The 19,714-nt window shown below is 42.2% G+C and overlaps 1 pseudogene; it reads right to left on the bottom strand.

Moving 5' to 3' along the window:
* Nucleotides 1-10,679: 10,679 nt before the first annotated feature.
* LOC105808317 lies at nucleotides 10,680-11,014 on the bottom strand (annotated as a pseudogene).
* Nucleotides 11,015-19,714: the final 8,700 nt, after the last annotated feature.

Here is a 19,714-nt window from a genome sequence, read left to right on the forward strand (position 1 = left end):
TTTGTATCTGAACTGTTCTGAATCTAGATTGTGGTGGTGGTCACAGAAATCCAGGCATGATAAAATTATAAAAAACTAAACACACACACATGCATACAAATGAGGGCATGCAAAACATGAAATCTGAATAAGGTCAGTGGATTGCATCAGTGTCAATTTCCCAGCTGTGATTTGTAAAAAAAATAAAGTTAAGCTCTTGACAGCTTGGACAAGAATGAGGGCAATAGGGTGAGAGAGGAAACAATGTATGTAACACACATACTGTATAGTAGAAGATAATAACCTGGAAACAAATGTGTAGTAAAAACCACAGTGAAGCCATTTAACTAGAGGCTCATCAGATTAATTAGTCTCAAAGAATCAGTGTTTTGTTTCATTGATATTTCTCTATTGTTTTCTGTTTTCTATTGTATTGATTTCTGTTCTGATCTTTATTATTAATATTTCCTTTCTTCTGCTTACTTTAGGTTTCATTAGCTCCTCTTACTTTAGTTTCTTAAAGTTGGTCTTCAATTTGAAATGTTTTTTCTTTTCTAATGTAGGTGTTTGGTGCTATAAAATTCGTTTTAAATACAGCTTTAGCTGCATCTCACACATTTTCATAGGTTGTGTTTTCATTTTCATTTGGTTTAAAACACTTTCTAATTTCCCTTTTGATTGTTTTTCTCAGATCCCTAGATTATTTAAAAGTCTATTATTTAGTTTCCAAGTATTTGGAGATTTTTCTAGGGATTTTTGTTATTTATTTCTGATTTAATGCCATTGTAGAGAGGAATGCTTTATATGACTTGATTCATTTTTAAATGATTGAGAATATTTTTATGATCCAAAATATGATCTATCTTGGTAAATGTTCTGTGTACACTTGAAAAAAATGTGCATTCTGCCATTGTGGGGGTGGAGTGTTCTATAAATGTCAATGAGCTCAGGTACATTAGAAGGGTTGTTCAAGTCTTCTCTGTCCACTGATTCTATATATACTGGTTCTCTCAACCTAAGACACATGGGTGGTGAAATCTACTATAATTGTGGATTTCTCTATTTATCCTTGCAGTTCTTTCAATTTTTGCTTCATGTATTTTGAAAATCTATTTTAGACATCTAAATGCTAGAATTGTATATCCCCTTGATGCATTGATCTTTTTATTATTATATATGACACTCTTTGTCCTTGGGTTTTTTTTTTTTTTTTTTTTTTTGCTTTGTAATTGACTTCACCTAATGCTAATATACACTATTCAAGCTTTCTTTTGATTGGTGTTAGCATGGTATATCTGCTTACATTTTTTTTTTACTTTTAACCTATTTGAGTCTTTATATTTCCATTAGATTTCTTCCAGGTGGCACTTGGGTTTTAATTTTGCACTATTACCTGGCAATATTTGCCTTCAAATTGAGATGTTTGGACCACCGAATGTGATTATTGATATGATTGTATTTCACTCCATCATCTTGCCATTCGTTTTCTATTTATCAATTTATTATTTGTTCTTTCTGTCCCTTTTCCTGCCGCCTTTTGGATTGAGTGCATTTTATGATTTAATTTTATCTTTTTTATTGGTTATCAGCTGTAACTCCTTTTTATGTTATTTTAATGGTTGCTTTAGGGCTTATGGTAGACAACTTTTACTTAATATAATCCACCCTCAAATGACATTATAAAGCACTTTACATGTAGTTTAAGAACCATACAACAAATTATTTCCACTTTTCCCTTCTGGGCTTTGGTGCTATTGCTGTCATACATTCTTCTTCTACATGTAGTATTCCCTTGTTCTCTATGATTTCACTTTCTGCAGTTTCAGTTACCCATGGTCAACCACAGTCCAAAATATGCTAAGAGGAAGAGTAGAATGAAAATAGTTGAGTTCTCCTCAATGAGCTTCCCTTTTCTCTAGGATTTTGGCCTCTCACGTCCTGGCACCTGTGCCAGCATCGTGCCATGCCCTCAAACACATTTATCTTGTATTTACTCTAGCTTTTCTGCTTGTTTGCAGCCAATGCATTAGTCTACTACAAGTCATTCTACTATATCGTGAAAAGAAATACCCTGTCGAAATTTAATAAAAAAAAGTTTGAATTATGAGCTTCCAGATGTCAAATATTGCATATTATTATTTTGTTTTATTTTTATTTTTCTGAGACAGGGTCTTGCTCTGTCCTCCAGGCTGGAGTGCAATAGCATGATCATACTTCACTGCAGCCTTGAACTCCTGGCTCAAGCAATTCTCCTGCCTCAGCCTCCCAAGTAGCTGGGACTACAGGCACGTGCCACCACACCCAGATAATTTTTTCAATATTTTCTATTTTTTTGTATAGACAGGGTCTTGCTCTTGCTCAGGCTGGTCTAGAACTCCTGACCTCAAGAATTCTGCCGCCTCAGTCTCTCAGAGTGCTAGGATTACAGGTGTGAGCCAACGTGCCCAACCCATTTTTTCAAATTTGACTATAGTTGTTCACTTACTAATACTAGTGTCTTGAGTGTTTTCATGATAATATTTTCTGTTGTGCTCATAGTAATGAAATAATTAATGGTTATATTGGTAATAACAACAGTAGATTCTATGAAAGGATAAAGTTTTGAGATAGTAAACCTTCCAGTATTTTCACCTTTTGCTTTTGTCCATCACTACAAATAGTTTGTTCTGTGTCCATTGTCCCATGTGAGAACACGACAGAATAGAGAGCCAAAGAGTCCTATTAAGTCTCTGACTCTGGTGTTTCCAAAGCCTAGTTCTCTAGGACAGCCTAGAGAATTTGAGACGTCAACAAAATTTTTGAGAGAAGCAGGGTGGAGAGAGTAGTGGTCTCCCCACTCTAAGACAAGAAAATAATTCCCCTGAGTTGGTGGTGATAGAGAGTGAGTGATGCTTTGGAGACAGAGCCATGGTGCGGCAGATGTTGTAGATGTTCTGCCCCATCCCCGACCCTAAGTAACTGCCTTAGAGCGTGCCACACTGACTTCTAACTGCCAGTGCATGAACTTCTTTGCCTGAGGATTTTCTCTGACCTCCAAATCCCGCTTTGCGTTAATCTGTGGCAGACTAGAAGTGCCAGAGTATTAATGCCCCGAGCAAACAGCCTTCAATCAATAGAGTTGGCACATAAATACTCCAACCTTCAACCCCTGAGTTGTATGTTTTACACTGATTTCTGAGCCATTTTCCCAGAAGGTTAAGCTCCAGTTGGCCAAAGTGGCTTGATAATACCCGCTTTGGGGCTGTTTTCTCTTCCCTGTCTCTCTCCCCAACTCTCCTGCTGGTATTTCCTTTACTTCCCAAAGAAGCTATTTTCCCTGGAATCCTTGTCTCGGAGCCTACTTCTGGGTGAACCCAAACTAAGACTTATAGCTTAGACTAGTGTAGATGTGCCAGGATCTGGCTCCAAGCCAGCAAGCAGAGAAATGAGACTCCAGAGATGACAGGCTGAGGATGCATCAGGACTTTGGGCCATGGGCCACGGTCAGCCTCGCAGAGATCCCCATGACTCTTGAAGGGGTGTTAAATACAAAAGAATCCTTTACACTAGGGGTACCCAATCTATGGTGAGTTATATAATTATTTCATTTTATATTATAATGTAATAATAATAGAAATAAAGTGCACAATAAATGTAATGTGCTTGAATCATCCTGAAACCATCCCTCCCCCCCCCTCACCGCCCCACTCCCGTCTGTGGAAAGACTGTCTTGCATGAAAATGGTCCCTGGTGCCAAAAAGTTTGGGGACCGCTGCTTTTACACTATTGAGAGGTCTGTTTCCTGGTTGGGTAGGTACTAATAAGCTACATCTGGAAAATAAGTGAGTGACTCACCGCTACAAACAAGTGCTTTTCTTTGAGAGTGTACTTTGGACTAACCTTTTTATCAGGATGATGTATTTGCTTCTATTGCTGTCATTTGTCCTGTATTAACCATCACAATGTTCAAAAACAGGGAAATTACCCTGAATATATAAAACCAAATGGATTTTGATCACTATTCTATTACACATGACATTCATTTCAGATCTTCTGATGGACTTAAGAAGGAATCACAGAAGTTAACTTTTTTTTCTTAAACCACTGAAAGTATGATACAACATGGAGTGATTTCAAACTTAATTCCTTTCTGAAATTTCCATTTTGCTCATTAAACTTTGTAAGTTGGGTGATATTATGAAACTGGTGGTTAAGTTAAGGCTTAACAGCTTAAATATGGCTTCTTGGCTTCGAAATGCCAAAAAGTATTTTCTAGCGATCAAAATGTCCATTATTGCTGGCTAACTCAGTAAATTCACTCCTGCCATACAGGTGACATTTTTTCTGTATGTGTATGTGCATATACAAATATGCCCCCACACGCAGAAGTTCAATTTACCCTTTTTTCTATTTCTTCTCTCTTCAAAATAGAAGGGAAACTTTCTTCTGCATTCCTTTAGAAGGGAAACTAGTGGATATCACATTAACCCAATATTCATTATCCTATTCGCTACAGTTATGAAGTAATGTAGAAAGGGGAAGTTATAAAATTAGAAGATCCACAACAAATTAAGCACTTATAAAGTTTGTTCCCATTCAAACATCCCTTTCCACTTAACTTCGGAGTCTACTGAGTCAACAAATCAACATGTTTTAAGTAAGTATAATGGATATTTTTGTTTGCCCCTCTATATCCAATTTCTCCCTTTCCACTCTGCTTTTTGTCCTGGGAGGCTGAACTTTATCAGTGTAATCAAGGGGCTCCCTTGCTCTCCGGTTAGATTTGGGCTTGGCCAATGGGAGTTACTGGCAGGAGACCAGAAGACAGGAAGAGAGAAATCAGGGTAATTGCCCTCCCAGCTCCCTCTCAGCTGGGTCATTGCAAATGGGCTGTGACCTAAGTCACAGTTCCTTTGAGGCAGTCCTCCCCTCTGGCTACAGCTCTCTGGGTCACAGGGAGGGGGTGGGGGAGGTAGTGGCTGGTAATGACTTCCTGCTGTTGCCAACCCATGTATCCTTCAGCATCCTTTGTTGGTTTCCCTTAACCCTGCCCAACAACATGTTTTAAGGTTTCTTTATTAAACTCTCCTCAATTATGCAGTCTGAGTGAGTATGCCATCTGTTTCCTGCAGACGCCAAGGCTGGTACAGTTCACCCCTCCCCATTTGTCAGACGTAAGCAGAACAAGACAATGCATTGCAAGATATGCAATGTATACCAATGATATATCTCGCAAAAGATAGTGGGATTTCATGAAGCAGATGAACATGATGTTGGAGAATTGTTTGAATCACAAGTAAAACTATTACCTGGTTTAGTTTGGCAGTCTCTCCAAGTTAAAAATTGAAGGGAAAACCAATGCGTACACACTGCAAAAGAAAGAGAGTGGTTTTAATGCCAAAGGATTAAGAGAGGCATTAGGCAAATATATGAATCTTTTGTATCTTTTTTTTAAAAAAAAAGATACTTTCTTCAAGCTCGTGACATAAAACTGTGTAAAGAATGTCCTGATGAGCTACCCTACTCTTTTGTCAGGAATGTTATACCCCAAAGCCACCCAAATAGTACTTGGTTTGTTTCTTTTCTAGCTTAAGAATCAGCACCTATATAATTACAATCATAATCTACATTTTAATAAATGTAAGATAAACTTACTTTTATAATTTTCACTCTGTTTTTAACGATAAAGTTGCAATCAAACCTCTTATTCTCTGTTGAGTGTCAAATTTTGGTCCCTGCTTTAAGTGGATTTAAGTGGCCTTTTTCTAGGACCATTTATCTGTGGCTAACAGGACCTTCTGAATATCCTTGTGGGAGCTGCACAAAGGTCACCTTGGGAGAGCTGTTCCTTCCAGGACTTCTAAGGGCCTCCTCTGTGTCGAAGGTTAGCCTCTAGAATCACACAGTCTGGAGTTCAGGTTCCAGCTCTATACCCTGGTGCCCCACTGGCCTGAGAAATCCCTGATGCCCAGGCATTCTTTGAAACACTCAGCCCAGGTCTCTAGCACGTGGTAAACACTCAGTTCATGTTAGCTCTTCCCGGAATTACTAGAAGTGTTGTGCCATTAGTAGTTCTACTTAAGACGCAGTGCTGTTAAACATAGTATCCATTTTACCAAGTTTCAAACAGTAAATATTACTCACTTTTTAACAAGTTTCAAAATGATTAGATTTAAAGAATAAAAGACTAATGGAACTAAAACAGGATCTCTACCTTTTAAAGAAGTTATACATAATTCATATAGAAATATCAAAACAAGAGAAGTGGCAAGAAATGTCAATAAGGGGAAGTCTAGAAAAACAGAAGAAAAGGCAAGTAAGTTAATTAAGACAATAAAAGTGAATGGGAAAAAAATCCTTTTCTAAAGGGCAAATACCAGGCAAAACATAAACTCTAAGCTTTTAGGCTCCTGATATATAAGCCAAAATAAAAAAAACATTAAAATTAAAAGAATAAAGACTCCTGGGAAAATGCAAAACATAGAGGAGGCAGGGTTTTTGGTATTTCCATTCGTACAAGGTCAATTCAATGTCAAATGCCTTATAATTACAATGAGAAATGGAACTATTTTATAGGTTGGTTAAAGGTATCAACAATAACAGAACTAGTCAACAGGGACATTTATGTGGCCAAAAACACAGCAGCAAGATACAGATAGCAAAAATTTTAAGGCACAGAGTAACAAACCCCAAATGTAAGGCCAGAGTAGCACCCACATATCAGCCAATGGCATATTGAGTTTGAAAATAATAACCAACTCTTAATTTCTGTTGCTCAGAACACAGTTTCCCAATCCACAAGTACTGCTGTCCCACATGATCACCCGAGCCCTTAGGTCCTCTACAGAGCTTAGGGCTGCTGAAAACTTTGCGTTGGCCCCCTCCATCCTTGAGCAGCTTTTTCTGAAACTCCTCAGCGAACAGCCTGAGCAGAGTGAGTCTGACCTCACGGCCAAAGAGAGAATGCAAGGAGCTGCATCTGGCTCTCTCCACTGGTCGGGGACACACTGAGTCCGAGCAAGGACAGCTCACCACAAGCCTCTGACTCGGCAGCCGCCTGCGGAGTGATCTACAGCTGCCTATCATGGAGCAGGGAAGTTCACGTAGGGGTACCCGGGAGCCAGCCAGGCAGCAAGGATGGGGCTGGGAGTTAGAGAGGGTGAGCGAGAACATGTCCAGGCCTCAGCCCTAGAACTCTGTCGTTACACATTTTGAAACTCCTGTCCCTTTGTGACTGATGTGCCTTTCTATGCCAGCAGCAGAACAAATTTTCTAACTGCATGCACAAACCACAAATGAGAGCCTCATCACTATTTAAAAATATTGATATATTTTTATATGATATATTGGAAAAACAAACACCACATGTACTCTCTAATAATTGAGAGCTTATTGATGGGCACATGGGCACAAAGAGATGGAAAGGTCATTGGAAATCAAGAAGGGGGGAGGGGTAAAAACTTACCTATTGCGTACACCGAACACTATTCGGGCGATGGGCACACTAAGAGCCCCCACTTAAGCATTATAAAAGGTATCCACGTAACAAAAACATTTGTACCCCTTTAATATTTTGAAAGAAAGAAAGAAATTAAAAAATTGATATATCACTTAACTCGATACAAAAATCCATTCACGTTTCACAATTTATTTCAACAATATATTTTTCAAGAAAAGTAAAGAAAAACTATTAGATTCCCTAAACATAATTTTAATTGTTATGGAATTTTTGATAGTTATTTACAAAAGTTTACATTTTTCTGATTTTTGCAAACAAAGTTTGCGTCAATGGTAACAACAAAATATTTGAAGAAATTATTTTTAGAAAGTCTTACCTGGGAATTGTTTGCAGCCTATCACAAGAGAATTAAAAATGATGTTCATGAAAATTTGGTATTTATTTTAAAATATTAGTTGCTAAAATAACACTTCAAATACAAGGGCCAAGCAATAAAAATAATGAGATAGACACACACAAAATATTATTTAACATTCTGAATTGAAAGCCACATTCCTGTTTAAAGATCAGATGCCATTTTAAGTTTGTTTTGTTGATGTAATGTAGCTGAACCTACGTGGTATCAATTTAATGATTTTTTTCCTGCTGACATGCTTTAATAACATGTATGAGGTCTTCTCACTGTCCTGTTCCTATGCTCTCAGTATCTCATTTGTATGCAAATTCTCTTGTATATAACTTATTCTTTGGTAAATGCTACCAGCAGATTGAGTGTCTCTGTAATTATGTTCCATCCCTGTCTGCCCTATTCGTTTCTTATTCTATCACGGTGGCAGTGCCTGCATCATGTTCCAGTCCTGAATTACAGAGTAGCTCAGGCAGCAGTTTTTCTTATTGGTGACGAGCCTGCACCACATCCCTCCCTGAACACACTGGTCACTACACAGTATCTTTCTAGACTGCAGGTGTGGGACAGGTTCCTTCTTCCCTTTTGCTTGCTTCCCTTTTGGAAAAATTTATTTTTTAAACTGGATGTCTTTTGGTTCTAACAGAGATAAGTTGTTCAACTAACAACCTTAGCCTCTTCCCATTTCCTCCCCTGATGTGATTTATGTGATACTAAGATATGAGGTAAAATTACTTCATATGTATGTGTTCATTTGGGGTTGTTTATAGGAAGGCTGAGAAATCTAATGCAAATTTCATGTGGGATAGTCATGCCAGGAATAAACATTATGCATATAGATTTACACATAAATATAAACACAATGTGTATACCTTCTTTACACACACGCACAAGGGTATGTGAATAAAGTGTGTGTGTGTGTGTGTGTGTGTGTGTGTGTGTGTGTGTGTAGAGAGAGAGAGCGTGCCTATATGTTCTGGAACAGTGATGCCTGTATTTGAACCCTAGCTCTATTATTAATTATCTGTTTGACCTTGGACAATTTCTTAAACTTCTGTGCCTCATTTTCCTCAACGGTAAAATGATGATAAGAATAGCACCTATCTCATTGAGTTGTCATGAGGATTAAATAAATACATATAAAGTGCTTCTCAGTCCAGGGTGAGCTTCAATAAATGTCAGCTATTTTTATAATCACACAGGATAAACAGCAGATACAGATACACACAGAACAGACATCAATTGGATTGGATCCCCTGTTCGTTCAATCGAAAGTCATGGCACCTGCTGAGACCTGGGCCCTGCTAGCTGAGAGATGTGAGCCCGCAGCGGGAAGTGAGGTGGAGTCTGCTCTCAGGTGTGCATCAGGACCCTGCACTCACTGGGGCCTCCTCCCTCTGTGCCTGTCCTCCACATCTGACCTAGCACCCCGACAGAATAGGCTGCCGACACCCAGCCTGGTTGGGAATTATGATAAATGGCCCCAGTCTGTGCTAACTAGACCTTCCTCACCTCCTACCACCTTAACTGTTCCCTTTGCCCCACAAAGATTCCCATGCACACATCTCCTCCACCCCAGCCTCATGAAGAGGCTCACGTGGTCCCTCGGTGCCCTTGCCACCCTCATGTCCAGTGAGTGCAGTCAATGTGGGCTGTTCCAGGGTCCTGGTGGACAGGACAGGCTGTGTTGCCTGTGCTCTCATTCCCTACCACAGGGCATGACATGGCTGCAAGACGCACTTGCTCCCTCCAGGCAGGCCAAGGAGACTTTGTATAGCAAGCAGGCAAATGATCCACAGCCACAGACACAGCCCTTCGTGGGAGCAGGGGTGAAGCCCCGACTTTCTCATGCTGGAGAAGGTAGGCACCCCTGGAGCACAGTACTCTGCCATCAACGCGTGCACACAGCCACTGGCCCAGAACTCTTCTGCCATCCTCTATTATCACATCTGGCTCCCGGCTCCAAACACACCCAGCAGCACAACTTCTGTAAAGGGCTTTGCTGCTCACAACCTGCCTTGGTAGCAACCCCGCCCCTGTGGGAAGATGGATATTGTGCTTCCCATTTCACAGGAGAGCAAACTGAGGCTCAGGGATATTGTGACTTGCTCAAGGTCACACAGTGAATACATGACAGAATTTGGGCTCAAATTGGTTTTCCCCAACTGTAGTCTAATAACCTTTCATTCATTTATTCATTCACCAAATATTTATTGAGGGCCTACTATGTACAACAGGCCCTGTAGAGACAGGTGTGGGCAGGGCCAGTGCCACCTCTGCCTGATGAAGCCTCCAGTATCTAAGGAGGAGATGCACGGGTATCTAATCGATTAAAATTAAGTGTGGTGAGTGTTGTGGCCAAGGAAGTACATTTATTAAACATCGTGCCAGATATTCTGCCTGAGGCTGGAAATACATTTAAATGAATGAATCTTGTGACCAGTCCAATCTCCAGGGACCTGTTGCTGCTCACACTTGATATCCACCTTAAATGTGTCCAGCCATTGGCCTGGGCCATGGCTGTCTGCATGGGGCAGAAGGGGACGCTCCTCCGGGAGCTGGGCAGGCTCCTCTGAGTCCTCCCTGATGGCACAGGGGCAGTGAAGACCTCATACAAAAAGCACAGTGGCTGGATGCAGCCCAGAGAACTGAGCAACCTGCTGGTGGTGGGCTGTGCTAGGTGGGCGTCAGGGTGAGTGGAGGTCCCGTGGAGACTGCATTGCAGGAGAGGTTCACAAACAGCCATACCTAATCGGCTGGCACAAAATGCATTCTCTGCATTTCTGTTTCAATTGCATGCTAAATAATTAACTTTTTTATTAAATTAAGACTTTTTTAAATTTACTTTTCATTAGTTTAAATCCTTGAGGGGTACAGCATCACATGGATTCTGTGTCTAATGGCCTTAGCAGGAAAGTTGCTTCAGAATTTGGTTCGAACCAAGCCACTGTTTCCCTGGGCCAGAGTTACCTTTCCCCAGATTACTCTCTGGTTTTGTTCAGTTTGCCACCAGGAGTCACTGTGTTGTTCTTTGCTTTGTATACATAAGCACATCTCTTGCTCAAATAGAATTCAGTTTCATCTCGGGCATAAACACCTTCAATTTTAAGAAGAGCTGTATGCTCTCTTTGGTTCCAGAGACCCTGCTTACAGCCAGAAAAAATGGCCTTGGACCACAGCCTTCCAGACATATTTGCCTTCCTGTTCCCAGCAGACCTCCACAGGCTCCAAGATGGCAGAAAGATTTAAATGAAGACATTTTGCCCTATCAGAAGTAGTTGTCCTTGGCATGAAATTTACAAGGAGTTTACAGAATAGTAAGGAAAACAGAATAGCCATAATGATAATCCCCACCACTCACTGAATACTCATTACGTCCTCTACAATCACCACGCGAGGTGGTGTTGCATAGACTGGGGAGCTGAACTAAGTCTTGTCCCCGAGGTATCCCTGTTAGGAAACGGTAGAGGCAGGACTCAAACCCAGGTCCTTCTGATGGCAGAGCCCCCCTCTTTACTGCAAAATCTCCCAGTACCATTCGACATGGAGGCAGAGGCTTCAGGGCTGGCTGGGACTGGTCAGAGGGGAGGCATGCAGAAGGGCTTTTAGCATCTGTGGGGACTGGTCAGAGAGCCAGTGGCAGTAAAGGCACCCTGAAAGAGGAAACATGTGCAAAGCAGAGCTATCTGACACAGCCTGGGTGTGGCGTCCTTGGGTGGTGAGGATGGGGTGGAGAGAGAGTGGCCAGAGGTGGGCAGAGGTCCCTGCATCCAACACCTTGTCTGCCCAGCCAGGGGACTCTGGGGTTTTAAGGACTGGCCGTGGGGTGAGGGGAGCATACTGTCATCATGTTTGTCTTCTTTTACAAAGAAAAGTTGGAGGCAATTTGGAAAACACTCTGGAGCCTGACATGTGGGAGATGAGTTAGGAGGTCACGTGTCTCCACATTTCTAATTTTGTACCCTCTTCAGCAACAAAGTCTTTACAACACATTCTCAGCAGATGTATGATTATTCACAAATGATATACGATACAACTGTATTCACACATTGCATGCATTGAGACATACACAAAAAGTAAACACTGAAAACATGACGTAAAAATAAATGTAAGTCTTGGAACTTGACGGAGGTGGCGGCTGCACAGCATTGTGAATGTACTCAGTGCCACTGGGTTCTGCACCTAAAAGTGGGGAATTTAATGTTATGTGTTTTACCTCAATAACAAACAAACAAGTGTGAGTAGAGAGACATTCAAGTCTTCTCTTCCCGCACCCCAGTGAATGGTCCGGCTGCCCAGGGTGCCGTGCCCGGGGGTGGGCCTGGCCGTGGGAATGGGGAGAAAGGATCCAAGGAGGGTTCAAGAGGTAGAATGCACAGGGCTTGTTGTTGGAGTTTGGAGATTCTTCAGGAATGAAGAATACAGAATGCAGGAAGACACTACATTTCTGGTTTGGACATAGGAGAAAGGAAGGTATTCCCCTTGCCAGGGACGTGATGTGGCCAGTACTGGGATAATTTTCCAGTGGTTGGGATAGGATTGGGTGGGGAAGTTTCTATGTATGTCCAGAAGTGAATCCAGTCTGAGGACAAGGACGGCCCTGTCTGGATGAGGATGACAGAGGGTCAAACCTGAAGTAGCCAGACTGGTGGAGGCAGAGCAAGAGGCAAGAAGGAGATAAAACCAGGAGAGGGGCAGGGAACGAAGGAGCAAGCCTGGAACCAGGCAGGAGGGAATTTGCAGGCCACGTGGTAAAGGAGGTGGGGGGAGAGGACAGACCAGGGTTTCATTCTGAATGGTCGCCCCTGAGGTGCCTGGGGGTGTTTCGGGAGAACAGCAGAGACTTGTGAGTATATGGACATGGGCTTGGCAAGTAGCATCTAGAGAGCGGAGGAGGCCACCGTGGAGAACATGAACCACTAGGCTGAGAGTGGAGTTTGGGGAAGGGCAAAAATTAAGAAGCTGGCTGAGGAATGGAGGCCTGGCAGTGAGAGAGATCACCCGACAAAACCCAGGAGAGCGTGGAGTCATGGGGCTGGGTTGGGGGGGAAGTTCCAGAAGGAAAGAAACAGTCAGCACTACAGGGGAGGCAGATAAGATAGAACTAGAAACGTGTCCCTTGGCCAAGCTCCCTAGTGTCGTTAGCAAGGGCAATTCCAGAGATGAGTGGGCAGAGGGAAAAGTGTGGGGCCAGAAGCCCCACTGCGGGGGGTCGACTTGGGGATGGGATACGAGGAGGTGAAAGCCCTTCAAGCAGAGCAGCCTTAGTCCTTTGAGTGCTCGGCTAGTGCTCTTTCTCCTTTCCCAGTGTACCCTTGTCCTAGAAAGATCTAGAAGACTTATTACAGTGCAGAGGCAGGATGAGCCTCTGGTCCTGGTCTCTTGGATGTCCAGCTTGCAGAACTAGCAGAGCTTTGGACAAGTTAAGCAGTCCATTGAAACCAGCATTCCTGATAATAACACATTGAAGGAATTGCAAAACGTTCCTGGGATTCGTCTAAGGAGCTTGCATAGGGTTAGGGAGCAGCGAAGCAGTAGAGACCTTCCCCCGTGGCCTCCATGACCACCTTTCCCCAGTTCCTGTCAGGTGCTTCCGGGGTTCCCGCTTCCAGCGTCCTGGCGGACCACGCCCTGCAGCAAGTGAGAGGAGACTGGCTGGGTGCCGGGTTTAGTCACTCGCCTCCACACTTTCACATCCTCTACCAACACCTGCACACTTGGGTTGTGACCACACGCTCTCTTCCTGTTTGTACAGAAGGTGCCATTCAGAAAGCTTGCCAGTGAGAAGGGAGCCCCACTCTCAGCCTCAGAAGAAAGAAGCTGACAGCATCTCTGGGAGAGAAGCACAGGAGCGTGGAGCGGAGAGGTAAGCTCCAGCGGACAGCGTCTGGGCCCTCTGAGCTGCGTGGGGTGGAAGAGGGGTAGCCCTGGCTGTGAGCCCTGCAAGGTGGGACCCCGAGTAGCCAGGCACCCCCCACTCCTCAGGCCGGCGTCAGGGAGCATTCCCTGCCTGCCCCAGAGAGATAACCCAGCCCCTGGCAAACAGCTGGAGAGACTGAGAAGGAAAAGATGGAATGTGACCAAAGCCAGTCATGTGCGTGTGTGTGTGTGTGTGTGTGTGTGTGTGTGTGTTGGTGTTTGTGTGTGTGCAGCATGTAAAGACACACCGAGGTGTGAATATGCTCACACACATTCGTGGTGCTGGCTGGGTCCACGAACCTGATGAAAAGTGTATCTGAACCTTATGGAGACCATTAGCTATACCTCCAAAAAAGAACCCATGACATGGCCAACAGACTGGACCCAGTGAGTGAGCTGGTCACAGGAAGGAGAGAGTGTGGGTGGTTCAGCCTAAGGTCACCATCACTTCTGCAGAAATAACTTAGAGTGCACGACCTCCTCCCTGTTAAGGGGTAATAGAGTTACCTGTACATTCCCTGGACAGCACATTGTGTATGTGTATATGTATGTACGCATGTGTATGCACATATACACAGCACATTATGTGTGTATATACACGCACACATATATATACATAAACACATACGATACAATATAAAATAGCATAGTGAACATATTTGTGAAACCAAAGAGAACTAATAGTATGACAAAGAGTAATTTTCTAATATGTGATTTCCTTGCTATTCAAGTGTCACAAATATAAAAGTGAAATCATGTTTAGATATGCATTTCATAATCCCTTTTATTCAAAGAGGGGTAGATCCCATTAGATGAGGACTTTTCACGTAGTCTAGGACCCGTTTTACAGTAAGAATAGCTAAAAGCCAAATGTCCACAATAACAAGTGGCGGTAAACTCATTCTTTGAGTGTTGATTATACAAACTAAGTAATCAATTTTTAAAAAATTATTGTCTTTGCTTATATCAAAAGCATTTGTTCCTTGGTTCAGAATTTAGGAATTATCTAACTGCAAGAGTACCTTCCTTTACTCAGAGCTGTCCCATCTCATTGCTAAAATGAGTATATTACAGTGAAAGTAAAACAAACATTCAGTATTCTTGGGGTTTTGCTTTTGTTTCTGTTGACTGCTATTCTTTTGTTCTGGGCAATAGGCACTTAGTGTTTAGTTGTGTCGTGCATACTTTTATTTAATTTACATTTAGAAAATGGAAAAAATACATGACTTATTAACATTAGTGTCACTAAAGTTGTATTTAACCCCCCACTGCTAAATTTGACTAGCCTAAAAAAATAATGAAAAAAATATGGATTGCTCTTTTGCTAGACTTAAGGGTTCAAATCCCAACTCTAACACAGTGGCTTTGGGCAAGTCACACATCTCTCTGAACAGAGTTCCTGCATCTGTACAATAATAGTCCCTACCTCTTAAGTAAGGATTCAATGAGATAACACATGCAAAGTGTTTCTGAGAGTGCCTGGAACATTGCAAGGGCTCGACGAGTATTAGTGGCTATTATCATCATCATCATCATCATCATCACCATCATCATCATCACTACAACCTTTTGTGCAATTAAGCAGTCAAACTTGAAGGGAAATAGTAGGAGGTCAGGAAAAGTGGAAAGTGGGAGCTGGGATGTGTAAAATGGGTTTAGAAGGAGACACTTAAGGCTGGAGCAATGGCACCACGGGCCTTACACTGCAGAGGGGTAGGGAGCAGGAGGCAGGAAAAGAAGCACAGGACGCCCCTCCCTAGAAGGCTTGCAAGGAAAGCAGGCACTGGAACTTGGTGGGTTCAATCACATGTGCTCATTCACATCCTGTACCTCCAGTGCACTGCAACCTAGGAAAGAGATACAGGTAACGACGACATCCAAACCATAGTACATAACAGTGTGTCTAGTGCCCCTTGGCTGTGAGGCCTGGTGCTCAGCATTTCACACGCATTCTTTGATTGCATCCGGGCCATTGTGACTATGCCTGTTTTAGAGAAGAGGTTGATAGACAGCCTAAGAGTGCAGAGCTAGGAAATGGCAGCCTTGGGGTCTATCTCCATATCCTGTGCCCTGAGCCCCCACGCATCAGGTCTAGAATATGAAGCATGTGGTAATGATTGTGACCAATGAGGAAGCCAAGGCCCAGAGAACTTAAGAAACAACTTCAAAGTCTCAGTGAGAGTTGAAAGCGTGGTGGGGAACTGGATGCTGGTGTCCGGCATCCAGACTATTCTACACCACTGTTCAGAGGAAGGATTCCTGGGTTGACAGGTACAGAACCCCTTCAATAAACCACTTTTAACTTCTTCAGTTTCTTTATCTGTAAAGTGGGTAAAACAACCTGTGCTTACATAGTTCACAGGGGTTTAAGAGGGTCCAATGAGGTTACATATGTAAAATACTGTTGTATTATTTCTCAGTCACATAAGGAAAAAATGTCGAAAGCCACCTTCAGGAAAGGCAAGTTAAAAGGAAAGGAAAAGTACAAATGATGTTGGTTCTTAATGATGTGTCATTAAGTATGATTTAACTTGTTCTTTCAAATGGCTCCTTTGCACTCTCTGGTACTGATGCTTCATAATTAGTTGAACTGTTCCCATACATGGAAATTTAGCTGATTTCCAATTTTTGAATATTACAGATTAAACCGCAATGACTATTCGTCTACAAATCCTTTAGTGTAATCAACCTCCCATTCTTTTATTTTTTGCAAATCTGATAAGCAAGTGGTGTTATCTCACTTTTGTTCTTATTTGCCTTTCTTTGATTATTAGTGAATTGATTCTCAATATTTGAAAACATAGCTTTGCAAAAACCTAAAAACAATATTCCTCATCCAGTAGACAGCCAAAATACACGTTTCTTGTGAAGTGAAATGGCACCATTTTTCTCATGATTAAGATACGAGCAGGTGTTGGTATACAAATATAAACCTATTAAAACATATCTTGCATAAGTATTCCTCTTTATAGCTTTTATCTGTGCTAAAAATGGAGGATGATAATGAATACAAGACAACTAGACTCCTGCAATAACTAATAAACATGACAATTTGATTTATTGCTGCTCCTCTGCTATAACCTGTTGACAGATTTTTCTTTGTGGAAAAATTACCATGGTTTAAATCTCTATCATATGGCACTTAATTCAATTGACAATATGTTACCAATTAGATCCTGCTTAAACTACCATCAGCCAGCAGACCAGGGGACATGTTAAGTAGGATGACAATCAGATAACTAGTAAAACGCTTTGTGGCAGCTTTCTCAGGGCCAAGGAGCAATACGGAGACAATGCATAATGAGGAGAGAAAGGGCAAATAGAGCTTTTACTTTTCTCCATCCTGAAAATTGAAATTGTTTGAAGTTCTCCTAAAAGCATACAAAGAGGTTGTGTTTGAGTTGAGAGTTGTATAAGTTGCTGTTCACCACTCCCTTTCCGCCCCTCCCTCCTCTTGCCTCCTTTGACGATAAATTTGCCAACTAAAGGGCATTCTACCCCCAAATCCTCTCCAATGTGAAGATGCGGAACTTCAACTCAGTTGTCCTGTCTTCTGTGTTTTAAGATTTCACCTTTCTCCCAAGCCCTGGATGATGACCAAGATAAGAGAGAAACTTTTTTAAGTAGAATGAGCTCCCTTTTCTTATTTTCCTCTTGGAATCTGGCTGTAGCAGACAGTGCTCCCGTTGCAAAAGAGAGAAACCAAATGGGGCTGTGCTGAACAAAAAGATCATCTGTTGGAACAATATTGGGGACTGACCAGACTTAAAATGGAGCAACAAGCAAAGATAAGGCCACCATGAAGAAGCACAGGAATGGAAATGTGGCAATGGCCTGAGCCACAGAATGTGGCTGCCACCGTGACAGACATGAACTCAATTGTTCCCACATTGAGATGTCACTATTTAAAATCCCAGAGAGAAGGGAAAGAGTGATGAACCACATTTAGGTCACATGCCTGTCACCTGGGGAAAGGTTGGATCCATCCATTTGACTTCAGGCCTACTTCCTAAAGCTACATGGTGAGGCATCCCCCAAGGTAGACTGCAGTGGTAATAGAAAGGGGGGATGATTGGTGGTGACAGCAACAAATCACAAATGTCTCCCCCTCAGTCATTGCTGGGCAGCCTCTGAGTGGAGGCTGGTTTGTTATAAATTGGCAAGATAGCCATTGGTGGTTTTGTTTGCACAGATAGGCATATAAAAGGGAGAATTAGCAGACTGCCATCCCATGCTTCCCACATTCTCATTCTGGTCTCTACTCCTACAGCTGGTAGGGGAGTATGAAGACCAAGGAATTTTCTTAAGGACCTGAGCACTTATATGGCACTCCCTTCTAAATCATAGTACTACATATCATTTCCCCAGCTCCTACTTTACACTGAGCATTTTATAGACATTTTCTGAGTCCCCCAAATTGCCCTTCTGGATAGACATTATACATTCCTTTTACCTATGGAGAATGGAGGCTCTAAGCAGTTAAGTGACTTGCCCATGTGCACACAGTTAGATATGGGGTTCAAACCCAGTCTACCAAACTCTAAAACCTCCCCTACCAGCTGCCCTAGAGTGATCCTGAGTCCAGGCTGCATTGCAGCAGCACATGTGGTATTATTTCAATGAAATCTCTGTCCTCCAGGACAGCACCGTGTGTGTGTGTGCCTGTGTGTGCTCCAGGCACACATAACCAGGAAGAATGCTGAGAGGAAAGTTAGGGGCTCAGAGGAAAAACATCCCATATGTTATAACTTTGCCTGGGCTGTCCCTGCTTCTAAATACCGTGACAATATTTTCTGAAGCAAAGATCAAAGAACATATGGTCTGACTCATGGGTTAACAAAGGGAAAAATATTTGAAATTAGGAATATCTGGGACACACTGACATGTGTGGCTGCAATCATTCCCACAGCACCTGGAAATCATGAAGTTCTTTGGGAAACACCATGAAATACTGACATATTAAATTCCATCCTCCAAACTAGGAATGGTTTTACTAGCAGAATTAGGACAGCCTTACACATCGGTTACATAATTCCATACCTGTGAGACCCCATGCCCATGAAAATAACAAAGATATCAAAATATGTTTGCATTTTTGTATATAAATAAGTTTTCTTACCACAAAAATCGCCAATAAGAAAATACAATGAGAAAAAGGGATATAACTCACAAAAGACACCAAAATTTAAATACCTAGAAAAGAATTTAAGTGGAAACACACAAGACCTATATGAAAAAAAAATCTACAAAATCTACTTGGGGAAATAAAACATATGAATGAAACATGTACCATGGGGAAGACTCAACATCAACTCTCACCAAACTAACTTATACATAAGAAAATTCAATTACAATTCCAACGCATCTGAGGAGGGAGAGGACTTGATAAAATGCCAATCTAAGATTCCAAATGAATTTTAGATGAGAACAACCAGGATATTTTTGGAAAGGGAAGCAAAGAGCAGGTATGGCGCTTGCCTTGTCAACTTTGAAAGCTTCAGTGGTCACATAGTTGCAAATGGGTAAACAGATCAACGGGGAGAAGAGAAAGTGCGAAAGTACCCACTCACACACACTCAAACGTGCAAATTTAGCATATGAGAAAAGCCCCTTTTCGAATCAGTAATTTCAGGCATGAGGAAAGTAAAATCAAGAGTGGTCAACTTTCATTTGCCTTGATGCTTCTGCCGATTTGACAGTTATTCACTCCTTGCAACACCTTCCCGCTCTGCCTCCAGACCCTCCTCCTATTCTCTTCCCGTCTCACTGACTGCTCCTTCTCAGTCTCATCTTTGAGTTCCTTCTCCAACGCTTCCACATTTCCAGGCAGTGAAGGGCCCCAGTCCTCCACCTGCTCTGCTGTCTACATACACGCCCCCAGTGATCCCGTCCAGTATAACCACTGAGACCAATGACGCCCTAACTCACATCTCCTGACTTCCTGTCCGACTACAGACCCAGCTATCCTGCGA

Source organism: Propithecus coquereli, unplaced genomic scaffold (assembly GCF_000956105.1).
Source record: "Propithecus coquereli isolate 6110/MARCELLA unplaced genomic scaffold, Pcoq_1.0 Scaffold171, whole genome shotgun sequence".
NCBI classification, from domain to species: Eukaryota; Metazoa; Chordata; class Mammalia; order Primates; family Indriidae; genus Propithecus; species Propithecus coquereli.